General features: G+C 42.7%; 1 protein-coding gene across 3 annotated transcripts in view; it reads left to right on the top strand.

The window, feature by feature from the left end:
- Positions 1-19,092, top strand: part of LOC139556401 (protein dispatched homolog 1-like) — a 77,324-nt gene that overhangs the window by 10,254 nt on the left and 47,978 nt on the right. The window lies entirely within an intron of this gene.

Here is a 19,092-nt window from a genome sequence, read left to right as displayed (position 1 = left end):
TGAATACAAACAGGCCAGTCAGACGCCCTAAGGTAGGCTCAGTCTTCACAACAGTTTCTATTGTTTAGTCTAATGGACTATGTTTGTATTTTACTCCTTAAAAAAATAGTTTGTTCAAAATGATAAACTTAGTCTCGGGTGATGAAATCCACACAGAATTGAGCTGTTTTCAACTATGCCCACAAGGGGGTAGTCATATGCTAACTCAACAAGAGAGAGTTTGTCTAAGCTATGGTAGGAGAAACCCCAGTACGATTTCATATTTCTGGGGGGGCAATGATTTGCCTTAGCTTGTAAATATTTTTGGCAATGGCATCATCAACCAATGAATGTTTACTTTTCCTCATGAACACCAGGTTAACTGAACCAACAAAATAAAAATGTGGATATAAAAACATGTGATCAGGCCTGAGGTATTTTGCGGACTGCTGGGTGGACTCAAACAATAATCTGAAAAAGGCATAAACTCAGAGATATACTCCTGACTGGTCGTAGGAACTGTTAACGTGAGAGGAGGGGAGCACATCCTGGCTGGTGGATAGGGAGGGGTGGTTGAAGTTTCCTAGATGCTGGAGAGGTGGGGAGCACATCCTGGTTGGTGGATAGGGAGGGGTGGTTGAAGTTTCCTAGATGCTGGAGGTAGGCCTAGTCTTCAGGGAACCGTGACCTATTTCCTGCCCCTGGGATTAAAATTCTGCATTGTGTCCAGGTGCTCAGAAGAAAAATGTGACCCAAAATAATGAAGTATCTGTAAGGATAGTTCGTTTTTTTTTAGATGATTGAAGATGGCTTGTGTCTTATTGTGGAATGCCACTGTAATGTCAACAATATTAAAATGCCTGTAGCCTAATCAATTAATAAATGTTTAAATTAAGAGAGGGAGAGTAAATCAATAGAGCCACTTCTTTTGAAGATTTGTAAGACAAAGTTTTGTTTTGTATCTGCTTATCTATTTAATTGGTCAATAAAGAGGTTTCATTAATAACTAAAATATCCTGGTGAAACGCTAATAGTTAAACGGAGTGATCAGGGCTCTGGAATGGCTCGTCCTCATAACAGACAACTGCTCCCTTTTGTGGACTGCTGTGTGGACTATGGCCTTGATTGTAAATTCCTCGAGTCTAGTATGCCTGGCCAACTCCAGCACAGAACACAGATAGACTGTTACTGTTTCTCTCTTTGGATTGTCTGTCGTATAGGAGGAGCATCTCGGAAGGGTATCTTTCCAAACCCTCTTCCACCCCTGCCACCGTTGAACAACTGGGCCGGACATCTGGCTCTAACAGCTGTTTATGGCCTCATTTCAGACGTACTGCTGTATATGCCCCAGTCCTGTGGTGGTGATTTGGAGCTATCAGCACTCTCAGGACGCGCCATAGAGCTTTCTTACGGTCATTTGAAATGTCATTTTCAGAAGCCCAATTCCCCTTCATGTTCATTTGTAGAATTGGAGAGATCTTTGGGGTTGTTTTGCCAATAGTCAATGTCTCCAGTTTTTGAGGCTATTCCTAGTTTATCTAGTTTGGCTCAAGACATCTTCCATCTAGCGGTGACATGGGTGAAATGGACTGGTTGGTGCCACTAAAGGCTTGACTGCACACTTGCCATATACAGCTCATATCATTGAGTGGCTCTCATCAAGATGAGAAGGAGAGAGACGGGTGGATCTAGCCCCTGCTCCCATTTGAGTCAAACAGATTGCCATTTCTAATCTCCCTGTAGCGATTTCATACTAAAACGTGGCATGGACAAACCACGTAAAGTTGTATCTCTTATGTGGAATTTAGTCTTTTTGTGTAGGAGAACTGATGGGCATCACTACGGAAATATCCCTTGGTTATTGGAAGTGCTGAGATTGAGCAAGGTTGCATGACTTCAACTGTCAGATTGAAAGGACTGAGACTGGAGTAATTAGACTGTATCCAGGCCTTAGATCATCTATGGGAGGATGAGTCGAATCGACCTGAAGTTCCCTGCAAGTTCATGACCCTTTAACTTCAAGCCAGTGGCTCTGGAGGCAAAGCCTACTTAGTGACCTCAGCAAAGTAGCCATTGACTATATGACAAATGCGTCTTTTAGCATTGGGAAGATAAGATAAACGGAATAAGTTTGATTTATTTCACCATTGTTTTTGTAGAGCCTCTTGGCCTGTGATTTTGAAGGTAGTGGAACTGGAACGATTTCCAAGATCATTTTTAATAACTGACAGTTTTATATTCAACTGCCACTCTTTTATATCTGTTTTCCTCTCCTTTTCCAAATGAGGAAGAACTCCAAAGTCTCTTCAACTACTTTCACATCCACTTGTCTTTAACCTTTGGTTACAGCTGAATGAATCCCTCCATCAATTCTAGCCTGAAGTTTACGATATTCATTTCTAGACGCCATCCTAGGTACTGGGATAAAGCACCATCTTATGTCACCTCACTATATCACGGTCCTCTATTATAAACCTGTCCTTGCTTGATGGTCTCTGTATAAAACTTCCCTCAGCGTTCACCTGGTACAATGGCATGTGGGTCGTCAGCAGGCAGGCGGATGGGATGGATCCTGGCTTCTACCAGGCAGTATATCACGTCAGCTCTCTATCACAGGGCTTTACGGAGCACATAATTGAAACCAGGCTCCCGATAGGGCTGCTTCTCTGAATCTCTGCTTAGATGGAAGAAATCGATAGTGCATGGTGCTCCTCAAAAGTCATATGTGAAATATTAGACTTAACCATTACACTCTGCTCTCAGCTATTTGACCTGGGCCCACAGGATAAAGCAGAGAGAACAACGCATGGCTCTGTCCTTCACATTGCCCGGTTCTGCCATCTCAGTCTGCGGCGCAGCTGTCACTGTTTGTATATTTGATATACTGGGGATGCTGAAAAGAAACAGGTGTTGTATATTAGTTCCACTGTTTTATTTCCCCAAAAATGTGGACTGGAGTCAATAGAGTTGTCAGAGCACGTTATTGTAATATATGGCTATCTGACTTTTAAATTGACCATTGCTACAAACCATCACCCTCCCCCCTTTCCCCCAGGCAGAAAAGAGGGGGATGGATAATGCAGTTCAGGTGGACTGACCTCAAAGAGAGATGAGAAAGATGGAAATCTCTTTGAAACTTCCCCTTTCTTTCAATACGTTTCATTGGTTACCTGCAGGACACACTGTATTCTTTCAAAGTTCTTGCAGGGAAGTTGGATGGGGAGTTAGTTGGCTAGTTTGGAAAGAGCTCTACATGTATTTGTCATACTGTACTTGTTGTAACCTGTTGATAGGACCACAGACCTATAATCAAACTCTGATCTCAGCTCAGCTTCGTCTGAGCTAAATGTGCCAAATATTCATTCTTCATTACCTGTAAATATTCCATGAACATGAGTGACGTTAAGGAGGATCCAGCCCCGCCAACACTAACCCGAGGACACATTTCCAAAAGCTTGTCTTGCTTTGGCCCGCATGAATGCTATTTGGCTGCGAGGCCTGGGGTTGTGAGGGGTGACTGCATCAGTGTTTATCTTACCGACCCGATCCCCAAAGACAGGGCCTTATTCTCCCGCAGAGAAAAATCTCATTAGGGTTTGTTGCACAAAACACAGAATGCTGATCTCTCGCAGGTTTCTTCTCTGGGACACATGTTTCTAACTGCTGTCTGACCCGGGCTCTTGAGCTTGTCCAATCCCATTTGGCTCATGTGCCTCCGAGCCAGGGCTCAGTTACTCCGCACCCATCTCAAAAGGCTATGTTTTTATTTCTCTCACCTTTGACCTCGTCAATAGAGACAGATCCATTTGGTACTGTATAGCGGTGGGGGTGTTTGATGGAGGAACACCTCGTTGTGTAGGTGTTTTGGCCTCTATGTTATTGTGATAAATAATGCTGTGTGAGTAAAGAACACAGTCACAGCTTGTCTTTGTCAGTGGGTTATCATCAGTGTAAGCCTGTCCGGGCCCATGAAGCATCCAATCCTCAACTGCCCATTCCTGGCAGCTATGTCTCTTTTTGTGTCTAAAGGCTGTAAATTCAGTCAATGACGTCAGGGCACTGGGCTGACGCCATGCATCAAAGACTCACTTTAAATTCATGTCTCGCCTTCCGCCTGAGATGACTCTGACAATCAATAACGCTGGACTGAGGATATAGCAGTCACCCCCGCTTGACTCCAATCTCAACCATTAATTGAAGTCTGTGCTTTTCGGGCTAAGGATATGTCTTGATGGAGAGGTGACATTGACCATAAAAGGAGGGGAAGAAGTACACACACACACACACACACACACACACACACACACACACACACACACACACACACACACACACACACACACACACACACACACACACACACACACACACACACTGCAGCAGACTGAGAAAGGTGCTCTGTGAGAGCCCATTAGTGCTTAACAGTGAAAGGCCAGGTCCCCATAGGAATCGGTGGAAGGAAGCTATGTTGAGTAATGGTGTGCACATGGAATATGTAACTCACTAAAGAGGCACTTTCAGCACCTTGCATGTGATTTCCAAGAGACTTCAGGAGGCTGGGGTTTTGCCTCTTTTTATAAACTTAAAATGTGTTTATAAGTTATTCTGTTTTGCCTGTTTCCATTGTAATTGTCTGAGGAGATTAGGCTATTTCCTGTGGTTTCACACTATGGAGTTTTTACTTTTGTAGACACAGAATAGAAATCAATGACCTTGAGGTTGACCAGTCCGTCTCCAGTTCAAAAAGCCGCCCTGAGGCTGAGAGCCCTCCATCCTCCTCCCCTTGCAGGCAGGATGTTTGGAACAGGTGTTTGATGACAGGGTCAAGGATGCGATTTCTGAATAGTGTCTCTGGTTTGTCTGCCAAAGCAGTTAGGCCTATGTGGGTATATGGAGGTCCCTAGAGAGCTTGCTGGCCCATGCAGCTAAAGCATATGGTGCCCCCTGATAGACGCCAGAGTCTGTTCTCACTCCCTGTGTGCTGGGCTCAATCTTCAGCTTAGCATGCACTCTTTCAAAAGAGCAATTAGCTTTAGTATAGATTATCATGAGATGGGCTAAGTATGGCAAAACTACTAATGAAGTGACATAGCGATCCCCTTTTTAAAGCAGGATTTTGTTAAGATCGTCTGGTATGCCCGAAATAGCGATACTCTCAATGAATATTCAACCATTTTTGGTTTTACGATGAGTCGTTTCTGAAAATGTCAGTTCCCAGCGGACTTCTTCTATGAAAGCGTTATGCTTTCTCAATCTCTCTGCACTAGGCATGCCTTATTTGACTGAACCCTTTTCGGTCATTCGTTGCTTCTTTTTGGCATCCATTCCGTAGTAGTAGTAATACCATGGAGACCCATTAGAATATGCCTAGTGATGGAATTCAGAGGCTGTGTGGATGGAAACATGGTCTGAATGATCATGTCAGAGACCCACCCACTATAGAGAAGCCTCTTCTGTTGGCTTCTCCTATCGTGGCCAGATGGGGCCCTAACCTGCTTGCCCTCTCTATCGCTGACTCATAGCCTGAAACTCCGCTTCCATAGCCGGGCTCCCGTCATTTATCACGTCCGAGCTGAAGCCTTTAAGAAAATTGCAGTACTTTAGTCCTCTACGTTTCCTACTGAAAGGCGTCCAAGAGTCTGAACCCTTAATTCAATAAGAGATAAATTGAAAAAATGTGCAAATGTAAGCTGTATTCGCTGGCCAGAACCTAGGAGTGGATTTCATACCCCCTCGTTCTCTGTGCTGTAAATCTTCCCAGAGTTCCATCTGCTTGGCTCCGAACAGTTAAGAAACTGTTCATTAGACTGACACAAACCAGAGAGAACCATGAGGGCGGGAAGTGGCTCTACGTACGCAGGAGTCTTGGATCGGGCCCAAGTGTCTGGCCCCTGAGGGCCTGCTGATTGGGTCACCATGCAGAAGGTGGGACTGGGATGGAAAGGCTTCGGGGTCAGCTTAATCCATTTCTTTTGTTTCAGTCAACAGAGGCCTTTGTGAAGTCTGAGCCCATCCATAAATTGGGCTGAAAGGCACAGCGGCTGCCAACAAACGATTTAACATGCGTTCCGTCCCCTCAAAGGAATACTGGTTTTGATAGCGGTAGCCAATGTTTTCGCTGAAATGAAGTATTTGATTTAATTGTGGTTTAAAATGGTGCGTTTCATTTCACTACTGTGAGCTGGCTGTTTGCTTTTTTTGTCATCTTGCACTAGTTTGATGGACGACCAGAAATGTTTCTATGTCAACCAATAGAAGAAAAATATTTTGGGTTGTTTAGTGATTGATTTAAAAAGCACATTCAGCAGACAGGTTCTGATAAGACCTCTTCACACACACACAGCGAAGGCGACATTTGGCTTGTATTTCCTTGGTTGTTTTACGGGCTAATGGGTAGCCCATAAGGGTAACAGTAAGAACTTGAAAGGTCTTTTCTCGTTTTTAGTACTGTGTTAAAATCCAGGTAGCAGATAATGGACCCTAATAGATATCTATGTAGCTGTGCTGTATATTAACTAATATACACAGATCAAAAATATCAACTCAACATGTCAAGTGTTGGTCCCATGTTTCATGAGCTGAAATAAAAGATCCCAGAAATGTTCCATATGCAAAAAAAGCTTATTTCTCTCAAATGCTGTGCACAAATCTATTTACATCCTTGTTAGTGAACATTGATACTTTGCCAAGATAGTTCATTCACCAGACAGTTGTGGCATATCAAGAAGCTGATTAAACAGCATGATCATTACACAGGTGCACCTTGTGTTGGGGACAATAAAAGGCCACTCTAAAATGTGCAGCTTTGTCACACAACACAATGCCACAGATGTTTCAAGTTTTGAGGGAGCATGCAATTGGCATGCTGACTGCAGGAATGTCCACCAGACCTGTTGCCAGAGAATTGAATGTTAATTTCTCTACCATAAGCCACCTCCAGCGTCGTTTTAGAGAATTTGGCAGTACGTCTAATCGTCCTCACAACTGCTGGCCACGTGTATGGCGTTGTGTGGGTGAGCTGATGTCAACGTTTGCTGATGTCAACGTTGTGAACAGTGCCCCATGGTGGGGTTATGGTATGGGCAGGCATAAGCTACGGACAACCAACACAATTGTAATTTGAAAGCACAGAGATACCGTGACGACATCCTCAGCCCCGTTGCCGTGCCATTCATCCGCCGCAATCACCTCATGTTTCAGCATTATAATACACAGCCCGATGTCGCAAGGATCTGTACACAATTCCTGGAGGCTACAAATGACCCAGTTCTTCCATGGCCTGCATACTCACCAGCAATGTCACCCATTGAGCATGTTTGGGATGCTCTGGATTTACGTGTACGTCAGCGTGTTTCAGTTAGCGCCAATATCCAGTAACTTTGCACAGCCATTGAAGAGGAGTGGGACAACATTCTACAGGCCACAATCAACAGCCTTATCAACTCTATGCGAAGGAGATGTGTGGCGCTGCATGAGGCAAATGGTGGTCCCACCAGATACTGACTGGTCCACGCCCCTACCTTCTTTTTAAGGTATCTGTGATCAACATATGCATATCTGTATTCCCAGTCATGTTAAATCCATAGATTAGTTCCTAATTTATTTATTTAAATTGACTGATTTGCTTACATGAACTGTAACTCAGTAAAATCTTTGAAATTGTTGCATGTTGCATCCACTTTGAGAAGCAACTTCTACCTAAAGCCCTCCTTCCACTGTTGATAGCCGTGGAAGTTCTCAGGGATGAAATGGGACCTGCGGCTTGACAAGTAGACTCCCAATTCGCCCCCCTCATTCTCACAAATGTATCCTACTTTTTACGAAGTTTGTCATTCATCGTGTGATGCTGACAGTGGAGCGTTGTGGGATTTTGGAGAACCTCAAACCCAGCTTTTAGAACAACATGCTGATATTATAACAATGTATTTAAGCGTTTTGCTCTGAGTTACTATAACATGCGTTTCTGGCATTGAGAAATATAGGAAGTGCTACACTCCCGTTTTAAACTGATGCTCATTTTGTTATGGATTCCTAGTGAAATGGCAGCTCAGCCTCGCTCAGTAAAGTGGCTGACTTGACGTTGCCCAGTGCCCGTCTTTAGGGTAGTTTTCTTGGTTAAAGAGGGGCTCTGTTTAAGCCACAGTCAAGGCCTTGTGTCAGAGTGTTTACTAATGGGATTCTCTGTAGCACTGGCAGCTCTTCAATCCCCATTTATATGGTCTGTCTGGGCCCTGATTGTGGAGTGTAAAGTATTGAAGGAGCTGCTAGCTTTCTCCCAGACCTGAGCTCCAGAGATGGAGTCTCCTGTGTTTTTTTTTTTTGTACCCTCCTGGCCAGGTCATTACCATAAAAGAGAATGTGTTCTCAAAGGGGCACCCTGTTAAATGAAGGCAATATTCCTCCTACTCCTCCTCTTCTTCCTCCAGATATCAGAATTAGAAATGTACAATAAGGTGAAATTGTTGTTTTAATGGTAACCTGATGGGACGATGCCTTTTGGCCTTGACTTTAGCTTGACTTTATTTTCCCCCTTACTCTCCTCAGTCCACCCTGGTCTACTAAGTGATAACAGTGAAGAAAGGAACATTTCCTAATTTTCCCAACATTTCGTCCAATATGTTTTTTTTGTTGGCTCATGACCTCTTGTTGTCAGAGACGAGTCCACTCTTTTTTTTCCCTCTTTCAAAAACAAAAGCTTTTCAGAGGAGCTCTTATGGCCAGCCAGCTTTTTACTGACACACACACACACACACACACACACACACACACACACACACACACACACACACACACACACACACACACACACACACACACACACACACACACACACACACACTTGGCAAGGAGGTGGTAGTCTTACTTCACCCTTACACTGATGCTGTTCTTGATCGTCCCTGGCTGTCAGAGCAGAGCGGACGTGAGCCCTCTCACGGAAACACCCCAGGAGTCAAGGGCACCTCTTGAAAGTTCCGGCTAGAGGGAGTGGCGGGATTAATGCTGACTGACTTCCCTGTTGGTGCCCTTGACGCAGGCTCCTCCAGGTTATCACCCAACCTTTGGCACTGCATGTGTTCTCATTAGACTATTGTGGAACCTTGTAGCCATCTGCAGCAGTTCTTACAGCAGGCCAGGCCACTGATTGTGGAGTGTAAAGTATTGAAGGAGCTGCTAGCTTTCTCCCAGACCTGAGCTCCAGAGTCTCCTGTTTTTTTCTGGACATGGCATGCTACCAGGCAGCCCCCTCATCCGTTAGAATGGGAGACTGGTCTTTGTCAGTTGTCTACTTGCACCCAAGCTTGCCCCTGAGTCATGTCATCCCTCCTGTACTGTAAACACAGGGATTTGATAGACCCCTGGAGACGGTGAACCCACTGGTTGCCATTAGATGGGAAATGTGTGCTTTATCTCCAGGGTCAATCACATTCTTATTTATGGCTGTTGTGATATTTTCATTGATCATACTGTTGAAGACAATGATGGAATATATGTGCAAATCATTTCATTTCAAGTTTATTTTAGAGCACACTTCTAAAAGTAATATTTTCCTATTTTCCTCCATAATTATTTGTTTGACAAACTTCTCACAGGTCACAAATCCATCGCTGGTTAATCTGTTCAAAACCCCTCTGGTTCATTTAATCTGTTATTTTTCACTTGGAAACATGAACTTCCTGTTATTTTTTCAAAGAAAGCTAAGAATATTCTGAAACCTCTCTCCCCATTCTCATTATGGTGGCTTCAAACATTTTTGTAAAAAAAAATGTATGCATGCTTTCAATTTCGTCCCTCCCGGCCGCCTCCTTCCATCCCTCTCTTCGTCCAGAAACTGAACCAGCTTTGTTTTTGTAACGATCAGTTAAATTACACTTCCAAAGCTCAAGGTCAGAGCTACTTCCCCTTTTTTTGTTTTGATTTAAGTGGCACTTAGCCGTGCTACTGTAGCTAATCAAAAGGTTTTATGGGGTGCATCACTTTGGCCTGGAATGAGGGGTGTTTATTGACACCCTCCTCCAGGTGTTTTGGATGTTTTTTACTCACCATTGTTGTAGCTGATGGAATGGAAGGCAGGTGGGGAGACCTTCCACTTGTTTGGTAGAAAGCACAACCCTCTCCTTCCGCTTATCCGGAAAGTCTGTGTAAGCTTTCATAATTACATTGATCTTGAGAGGGTTTTACGACCTGCTGACGCAGTCTATCACATTTCAACATGGCACTTGTTAACGGCCCTGGTGTTTTGCATATTCCAAGTTCACGTCCAACCATGTGTGTTTCTCGGGTTTCCTGTTAATTGGGATTTTTCACATGACCCTGAAGGAGAGGAAGAGGAGCGGACAGACAGGCAGACGAGCGGTGCGTTTTTGGGCCTCAGAGCGTTGCCAAATGGTTCCTCTCCTTGATTGAGTCAGAGAGACTGTCAGGCCAGAGGCGTGGACTATGAGAACCAGATGTTGACTTCCCCTCTACGTCTCCATAACCCTAAAAACAGATTACAGTATATTCCTGGTATTAGAGGCCTCCATAAAACGCTGTTTTGCAGCATTGTGCATGTTGCTTTTGTGTTTTCGCTTTAAATGCAGGAAGTCATTATTAGGCCATCTTATCCGAGGAAATGTATCGCTCCCCCGAGTTTCCACCCGATCACATCTTTTGGACTGGTTTGAGTGAACACAACAGAGGCTTGCTGGGTTAATGAGCCTGCCCTCCCTGCCAGCCAATGGCACTGCCATCTTTATACCCAGACCTCTGCCAACCTAATTGTTTACCTTAGAAATAGCTTCGGACAAAACCCTCCAAGCGCCCTAAATCTATCACTTATTTGGAATTTATGTGTGATTACTTGCCATTAAGTGCCTTGAGAGGGAGGATTCATAATAGAGTGGGCGACGGGGGTAGGACGTCTTAGGCCAACTTACGATGGACAACCACAGTAAATGAAAGTGAGCAGTGAAGGATGGGACAGTTTGAGAACATTTGGTCAAACTGCCTCTGGCTGAGCGTCTTAGCCCCCTAAGTCTCTCAGAGCGGCAGGTCATTGTTGTGTTCAAATATGCTGACCTCTAATGAGAAGGCAGGTTAGAGGACGACCTGCAAGCGCTTTGTCTGCATCTCCTGGGAACACAAACACCAACAGTATGCACAAGAACAGCTGCGGGGTTGCTCCTTGTCAGCGGACGCGTACCGACACTTATTTGTCATTTTGCAGCAAAAAAATCTATGGAGGCGTTTTTGGAGGGGCTTGCAGTGTGAGAAAATGCAGATAAGGGAATGTGTTGTAGGTGGATAACTGGGAATCAGTCACTCAAATGTTTGATATTAAACTTGAATCTAACAGGAGTGCTCCTCGTCAAGGCTAACCTTTCTTCAGAATTCCTGTGAAAAATGATGTCACCTGATAATGATATAGTAGTCATTCCCAATATTTGTTTGTCTCTCACCGTTCATGTCTATCTTTACAGATAATCCATATTTTGCTAATAGCTATTCCGCCCACTATGGTGTGTGTGTGTGTGTGTGTGTGTGTGTGTGTGTGTGTGTGTGTGTGTGTGTGTGTGTGTGTGTGTGTGTGTGTGTGTGTGTGTGTGTGTGTGTGTGTGTGTGTGTGTGTGTGTGTGTGTGTGTGTGTGTGTGTGTGTGTGTGTGTGTGGTTTTCCTTCTTACTAGCTCTGAGGAAAAATTTACTTACCTAGGTAGGACTACATAATATCTTAAAATGAATGCACTAACTGTAAGTCACTCTGGATAAGAGCGACTGCTAAATTACTCAAATCTAAAGTGTTGGTTTGTGTTTTGGTCTTAAGGTATTTCAGTAGTTCACAGATTCAATATTGAGGCTTGGATGTTATGGTTTAGGGTTGATTTTGGTCCAAAGGGCATCCCATACGCTCCTTTTTCAGCCAGCCATTATTTGATTTGTTTAGAAAGGATTACCTCAGTCTATTTTGGCTTTGGTGTTGCCTTTTTTTGTGCTTTTTTCTGTTCGTTCTGCGCTTTCATCACTGCAGATTTCCCATGTTGATATCCCCATGTCATCCGATCCCTACGTATTTCTTCCTGTCCTAAAACCCAGTCCCATATGGTGTACAGTGTGACTTTCAGAAGCAATTTACATATCTAGCATGAAATCGAACAGTTGAAATAAGACACAGCGGAGAGATGCTTCTTGGCGCCGCTCCAGGAAGTGCAGCGGTTGTTAATCTGCTTCCTGGGCTTTGCATTTTCTCCCTGTCCTTAGCTGTTAAGCACTTTAGGAAAATGCATCTTAAGTGCTCTCATGTTTTTTGTTGTTGTACTTATTGAGTTTAACTTGCATGTAAATTCGCAGCATAGCATACTCAGTGAAAAGATCAGTGAATGGCGAGGAGGAAGCAAAGTGCTAGAGTAATTCTTGACGTAGATCGGGGACTGCAGATGTAAATTAGCTGTAAACTAAATCTGGTGCAGTGCATCACTTCTCACTTACGAGACTTATGTTTTGCTGTACATTGTCACTGTTCCAAATAAACGTAATAAATACATGTAATTGTATAGGAGACATTCTCTCTCGACTGCCTGCCTGGTTTTCGCTCAGTTTAGTTGAACCTATAGAGGGTGCTTTGGCTTTTGACGTTTTCTTTCAACTTGAAAGGAACATCGTTTTAACTTTTGATCCAGTACAATTGGGAGAGACATCCATGTTGAATAGAATAAGACAGTAAGCCAGCAGGAATCCAAATGGCTATGACTAATTTCTCAGATGTAAAACAAAATGGTAGAACGCTTTTTAAAAGCAAAAAAGGCATTAGAGAGTTTATATGGGCCTACCTTTACTCAGTGGTGGAAGAGACCAAATACTGAATCTTCTTCAAACTAAAAACAAAGGGTTCTTTATCTTTGAAATCTATTCAGACCATTGGAAACTCCAATGTAAAGCAACACTTATGATTCAGAAGGGAACAGTTTTCTCATGTCATTGCTTGTTTTGAAGTCCTGCTGAAGAGTGCCCCCCCCCCTTCTCTCTCCTTCAGCAAACTGGTCATTTGTTATTTTTCTATCTTCTTTCCTCTTAGGATTTTGTTTCCAAGGCAATGGTTGAGAAATGCGGCCCTGGGATGTGTGTGTGAATGCGTCGGAGGAATGCCTGTGTTAAACATGGCCAGAGGATCCTATCAGACCCTAAGGCACGGGAATAAAAGAGACACACTGGTGTCTGAGGATGCTCTTCACTCAAAGGAAATGACCCTGCGATACACAGGCTCTGCCCGAATTCCTGCCCTTGTGTTGTCATCGCAAAAGTAAATACTTTGGGCCATGGTTTTGTTGCTAAATCAACAGGCTTTTTTTGCTCAGCTTAAAGGGATAATCCACCCCCAGAAATAAATATCATGAAACTGTCAATTTGATGAAAGCTTGTTCTATCAGTAGGTAAAATACACATTTTCCCAGGATTTAACTTCGAAGTGGTCCATCTGTGAAATCAGGAAATTGTGTAGGATACGTCATAGCTACATGGTTCTCGTCGCTGGAGATCGGGGATTACACACTCCTATTTCAATATGCTTTTTAAAAAATTGCCTGCATTCCAGATCACCGAATCAGCCAATAGATAGCATGGGCATACTTGTATATAACACATCCATCCATTTACTGTGCATTCAGAAAGTATTCAGACAACTTGACTTTTTCCACATTTTGTTACGTTACAGCCTTATTCTAAAATTGATTAAATAAAAAAAATCCTCATAAATCTATACACAATACCCCATAATAACAAAGCAAAATCATGTTTTTACAAAATACCTTATTTACTTAAGTATTCAGACCCTTCGCTATTAGACTCGAAATTGAGATCAGGTGCATCCTGTTTCCATTGATCATTCTTGATGTTTCCACAACTTGATTGGAGTCCACTTGTGGTAATTTCAATTGATTGGACATGATTTGTAAAGGCACACACCTGTTTATCTAAAGTCCCACAGTTGACAGTGCATGTCAGAGCAAAAACCAAGCCATGTGGTCAAAGGAATTATCCGTAGAGCTCCGAGACCTGAAAATAGCTGTGCAGTAGCGCTCCCCATCCAACCTGACAGAGCTTGAGAGGATTTGCAGAGAAGAATGGGAGAAACTCCCCAGATACAGGTGTGCCAAGCTTGTAGCGTCATACCCAAGAAGACTCAAGGCTGTATTTGCTGCCAACGGTGCTTCAACAAAGTACGGAGTAAAGTGTCTGAATACTTACAGTTGAAGTTGGAAGTTTACATACACTTAGGTTGGAGTCATTAAAACTTGTTTTTCAACCACTCCACAAATTTCTTGTTAACAAACTATCGTTTTGGCAAGTCCGTTAGAACATCTACTTTGTGCATGACACAAGTAATTTTCCCAACAATTCTTTATAGACAGATTATTTCACTTAGAATTCACTGTATCACAATTCCAGTGGGTCAGAAGTTTAGATACACTATGTTGACCATGCCTATAAACAGCTTGGAAAATTCTCTAAAATGATGTCATGGCTTTAGAAGCTTCTGATAGGCTAATTGACATAATTTGAGACAATTGGAGGTGTACCTGTGGATGTATTTCAAGGCCTACCTTCAAACTCAGTGCCTCTTTGCTTGACATCATGGGAAAATTAAAAGAAATCAGCCAAGACCTCAGAAAGAATATTGTAGACCTCCATAGGTCTGGTTCATCCTTGGGAGCAATTTCCAAACACCTGAAGGTACCACGTTCATCTGTACAAACGATAGTGCGCAAGTATAAACACCATGGGACCACGCAGCCATCATACCGCTCAGGAAGGAGACGCGTTCTGTCTCTTAGAGATGAATGTACTTTGGTGCGAAAAACGCAAATCAATCCCAGAACAACAGCAAAGGACCTAGTGAAGATGCTGGAGGAAACGGGTACAAAAGTATCTATATCCACAGTAAAACAAGTCCTATATCGACATAACCTGAAAGGCCGCTCAGCAAGGAAGAAGCCACTGCTCCAGAACCGCCATAAAAAAGACAGACTAGGTTTTGCAACTGCACATGGGGACAAAGATCGTACTTATTGGAGAAATGTCCTCTGGTCTGATGAAACAAAAATATAATTGTTTGGCCATAATGACCATCGTTATGTTTGGAGGAAGAAGGGGGATGCTTGCAAGTCGAAGAACACCATCCCAACCTTGAAGCACGGGGGTGGCATCATCATGTTGTGGGGGTGCTTTGCTGCAGGAGGGCCTGGTGCACTTCATAAAATAGATGGCATCATGAGGGAGGAAAATTATGTGGATATATTGAAGCAACATCTCAAGACATCAGTCAGGAAGTTAAGCTTGGTTGCAAATGGGTCTTCCAAATGGACAATGACCCCAAGCATACTTCCAAAGTTGTAGCAAAATGGCTTAAGGACAACAAAGTCAAGGTATTGGAGTGGCCATCACAAAGCCCTGACCTCAATCCTATAGAAAATGTGTGGACAGAACTGAAAAAGCGTGTGCGAGCAAGGAGGCCTACAAACATGACTCAGTTACACCAGCTCTGTCAGGAGGAATGGGCCAAAATTCACCCAACTTATTGTGGGAAGCTTGTGGAAGGCTACCCGAAACGTTTGACAAGTTAAACAATTTAAAGGCAATGCTACCATATACTAATTGAGTGTATGTAAACTTCTGATCCACTGGGAATGTGATGAAAGAAATAAAAGCTGAAATAAATCATTCTCTCTACTATTATTCTGACATTTCACATTCTTAAAATAAAGTGGTGATCCTAACTGACCTAAAATGGAATTTTAACTAGGATTAAATTTCAGGAATTGTGAAAAACTGAGTTTAAATGTATTTGGCTAAGGTGTATGGAAACTTCCGACTTCAACTGTATGTAAATGTGATCTTTCTGTTTTAAATTGTTAATACATTTGAAAAAAAATCTAAAAACCTGTTTTTGCTTTGTCATTATGGGGTACTGTGTGTAGGTTGATGAGGAAAAAACTATTTAAGCAATTTTATAATAAGGCTGTAACGTAACAAAATGTGGAAAAAGTCAATGGGTCCGAATACTTTCCCATTACTGAACAAAAATCTATACGCAACATGCAACAATTTCAATGATTTTACTGAGTTACACTTCGTATAAGATAATCAGTCAATTGAAATACATTCTTTAGGCCCTAATCTATGAATTTCACATGACTGGGCAGGGACACAGCCATGGGTGTGCCTGGGAGGGCATAGGCCCACCTATTTGGGCGCCAGGTCCACCCACTGGGGAGCCAGACCCAGCCAATCAGAATTAGTTTTTCCCCACAAAAGGGCTTTATTACAGAGCAATACTCCTCAGTTTCATCAGCTTTCCCGGGTGGCTGTTCTCAGACGATTCTGCAGGTGCAGAATCTGGATGTGGAGGCCCTGGGCTGGTGTGGTTACACGTGGTCTGCCGTTGTGAGGCCAGTTGGATGTACAGCCATATTCTCTAAAACGACGTTGGTAGAAAAATGAACATTCAATTCTCTGGCAACAGCTATGGTGAACATTCCTGCAGTCAGCATGCCAATTGCAAACTTCCCCAAAACTTGAGACTTCTGTGGCATTGTGTTGTATGAAACAACTGCACATTTTAAAGTGGCCTTTTGTCTCCAGCACAAGGTGCACCTGTTTAATGATCATGGTGTTTAATCAGCTTATTGATATGCCACACCTGTCAGGTGGATGGGTTGTCTTGGCGAAGGAGAAATGCTCAGTAATAGGGATGTAAACAAATTTGTGCACAAAATTGGAGAGAAATAAGCTTTTTGTGGCTTTTGAATTTTTTGGTTCGTTATATATCGTCATGAAAGTTTATATTTTTCTTAGATGTGCTCTTCTAAACAGTGTAACAAATTATTCAACTCAGTTTCTCCTTCAAATACCATCTCACAATGCTCCCTGTGTGTCTGTGGGAAACATGGGAAAGGGCTTTTGTTGCCATAGCAATGTACTCTTCACTCGCTCTGGTCATAGACGAACTGCAAATTGAACTCAGAGAGTTAGACTCCTAAATTGATAATGTAGTTTGTTTAGGCGATTTTACAGCTAGCTACTTCATATGCTGATATTGACTTTGGTATTATTGTGTGTAGCTACGTTTGCTATATAGCTAGCTCGCTACTTAGCCAGCCCAGACTGAGAGCATTGCATTGTGGGTTTTGTAGTCGACTTGAGCTGCAACAGATTTCCACAACAATTTTCACGTTACTACCAACCTTGTTATTGACAAAAAAATTAAACCTTTGTTCACAAAAAATATTGTTTTTGCATATTAGTGTTATTTAACACTGTTTAACACTGTTAATCATAGAAATTAGTGGTTTGGAGGTGGATTATCCCTTTAGGAGGATGATTTCCTCGAACTGAGCTCAAATGTGAAGAACACTAGTTGTCTTAATGTCCATTTTTCATTATTTAAATAATCTTCAGAGAATAATTCCCATCAAACTCAAATGCATCTTCTCAGAAGAAGATTCGTATACAGGAGATTTCATGGTTTTGAACTTGCCCGATAAATTAGAGTGACTCCTTTGGAAATTAATGGTGACTGTGACTCAAGCCAAGCCTCATTGGAGTAATTGGCTAACACCATGCTGGGAATCTGCCGTCCAGTGGCCAGGCAGGGGGAGATTAAAATAATTTCTGAGCAGGATGTATGTGAATTAATTGGGCCTGTGTTTAGGACTTCATCTAAATTAGTATGGAAGGGTTTTCCCCTCAAAGATCTTAGACACATTTTTGTAAACAACAGAGACCAACTCTAATCCAGAGGGAAATGTATTTGTTTATTAGCGTCGCCGCAAGAACCAACTGTTGCTATTCTACTGGAATTGTAAAGAAAATGCACGTTTTCTTACTATCCTTAAAAAAGTGACAATCTTAGTTGTTCGGCAGACTAGTGTGTTTGTTAGTACCTTGGCTTGTCTTCTTGTGATGCAAAGCTAGATTTATTTCCTTGTCAAATGCTAATGATGTTCCTTACCCCTCCTCCTAATACAGACCATATGGTATGTGTGTTGTAAATGGTAACATGCATAGAACATGCAGGCTACATAGCAGGGCTGGGAATTGCCGGGAGCCTCACAATATGATATCACAATACTTAGGTGCCGATACGATATGTATTGCGATACTCGCAATTCTATATGTATTGTGATTCAATACTGTGATTATATTGCAATTTGATGTTCCAAACATATTGCTCACCTGTCTGCTGCAGAGGGACAAGAGAGACATTACAAAAAGGTTTTGATCAGTCTTGGATATAGAAGTGCTGAAAATGAAAACATGTTGGCTCATTTATAAAGAAGATGGATTACAAGCTATGAAGGAAAAATACAGAAATATTGGTGCAGGTACAGGCAACTAGCACAAAAATGTAATTGAGATTATGTCAAAACGATACGATATGTCAAAAATAATGTCCCGATTTTATAATAATGTCGTCCCCCCCCTTACTAGAATATGTAAGTGGTCTCTATAAAAAAGTCATGTTGAACAACTCAATTGGATTATGGAATTCAAAGCTTGCGTCATGTTGTGGTGAATGGAGACCTAGGCCTATGTCAGAGAGAAGTTCAGGAGCTTTGATTGATTAACCAGTTCTACAGTTTGGACTGAAGCTTGCTGGGTGAATTAACGATCTGAGGATCTTGAAGACTGCAAACCCATTTCTGTCCATTATGGTAATATCCCTGTGACCTAAAGCTGTTACACCAATTTACCAAAAAACTCTCATCCGCCCAAATTTTTTTCCATCACTGGCTGCTGTTCTCTTCATCTTCATGTGGCTATCTCCGCACACCTTGGTAATTGGTGATGTGGACCATATGTTGGCTTTCAATAGCAGTCTGTTCAGTCGGTGGTACCAGGACTTCTCCTTCCCGGTCACATAGTAGTTGTTGTCTTGGTCAAGGGAGGGAAGGGGAGGAATATTTTCCTGTCCTCTTCTCCCCCCCTTCCTACCACCAAACCCCTCTTGGTGGAGCGTTGTGCTGTTGGGAAGCTGGTCATTGGGCCTGGCTGTTTTGAAAAAGGCTCCACAGCCCTGCTGCTGACGGTGTCTAATTTTCACAGTGACCTCCTGTGACCTTATTAATGGGGCAAGAGCGGCA

The sequence above is a fragment of the Salvelinus alpinus genome, chromosome 27, assembly GCF_045679555.1.
Source record: "Salvelinus alpinus chromosome 27, SLU_Salpinus.1, whole genome shotgun sequence".
Lineage (NCBI taxonomy): Eukaryota > Metazoa > Chordata > Actinopteri > Salmoniformes > Salmonidae > Salvelinus > Salvelinus alpinus.
Note: the sequence above shows the minus strand (reverse complement) of the source record. Positions and strands in the feature narration are given on the sequence as shown.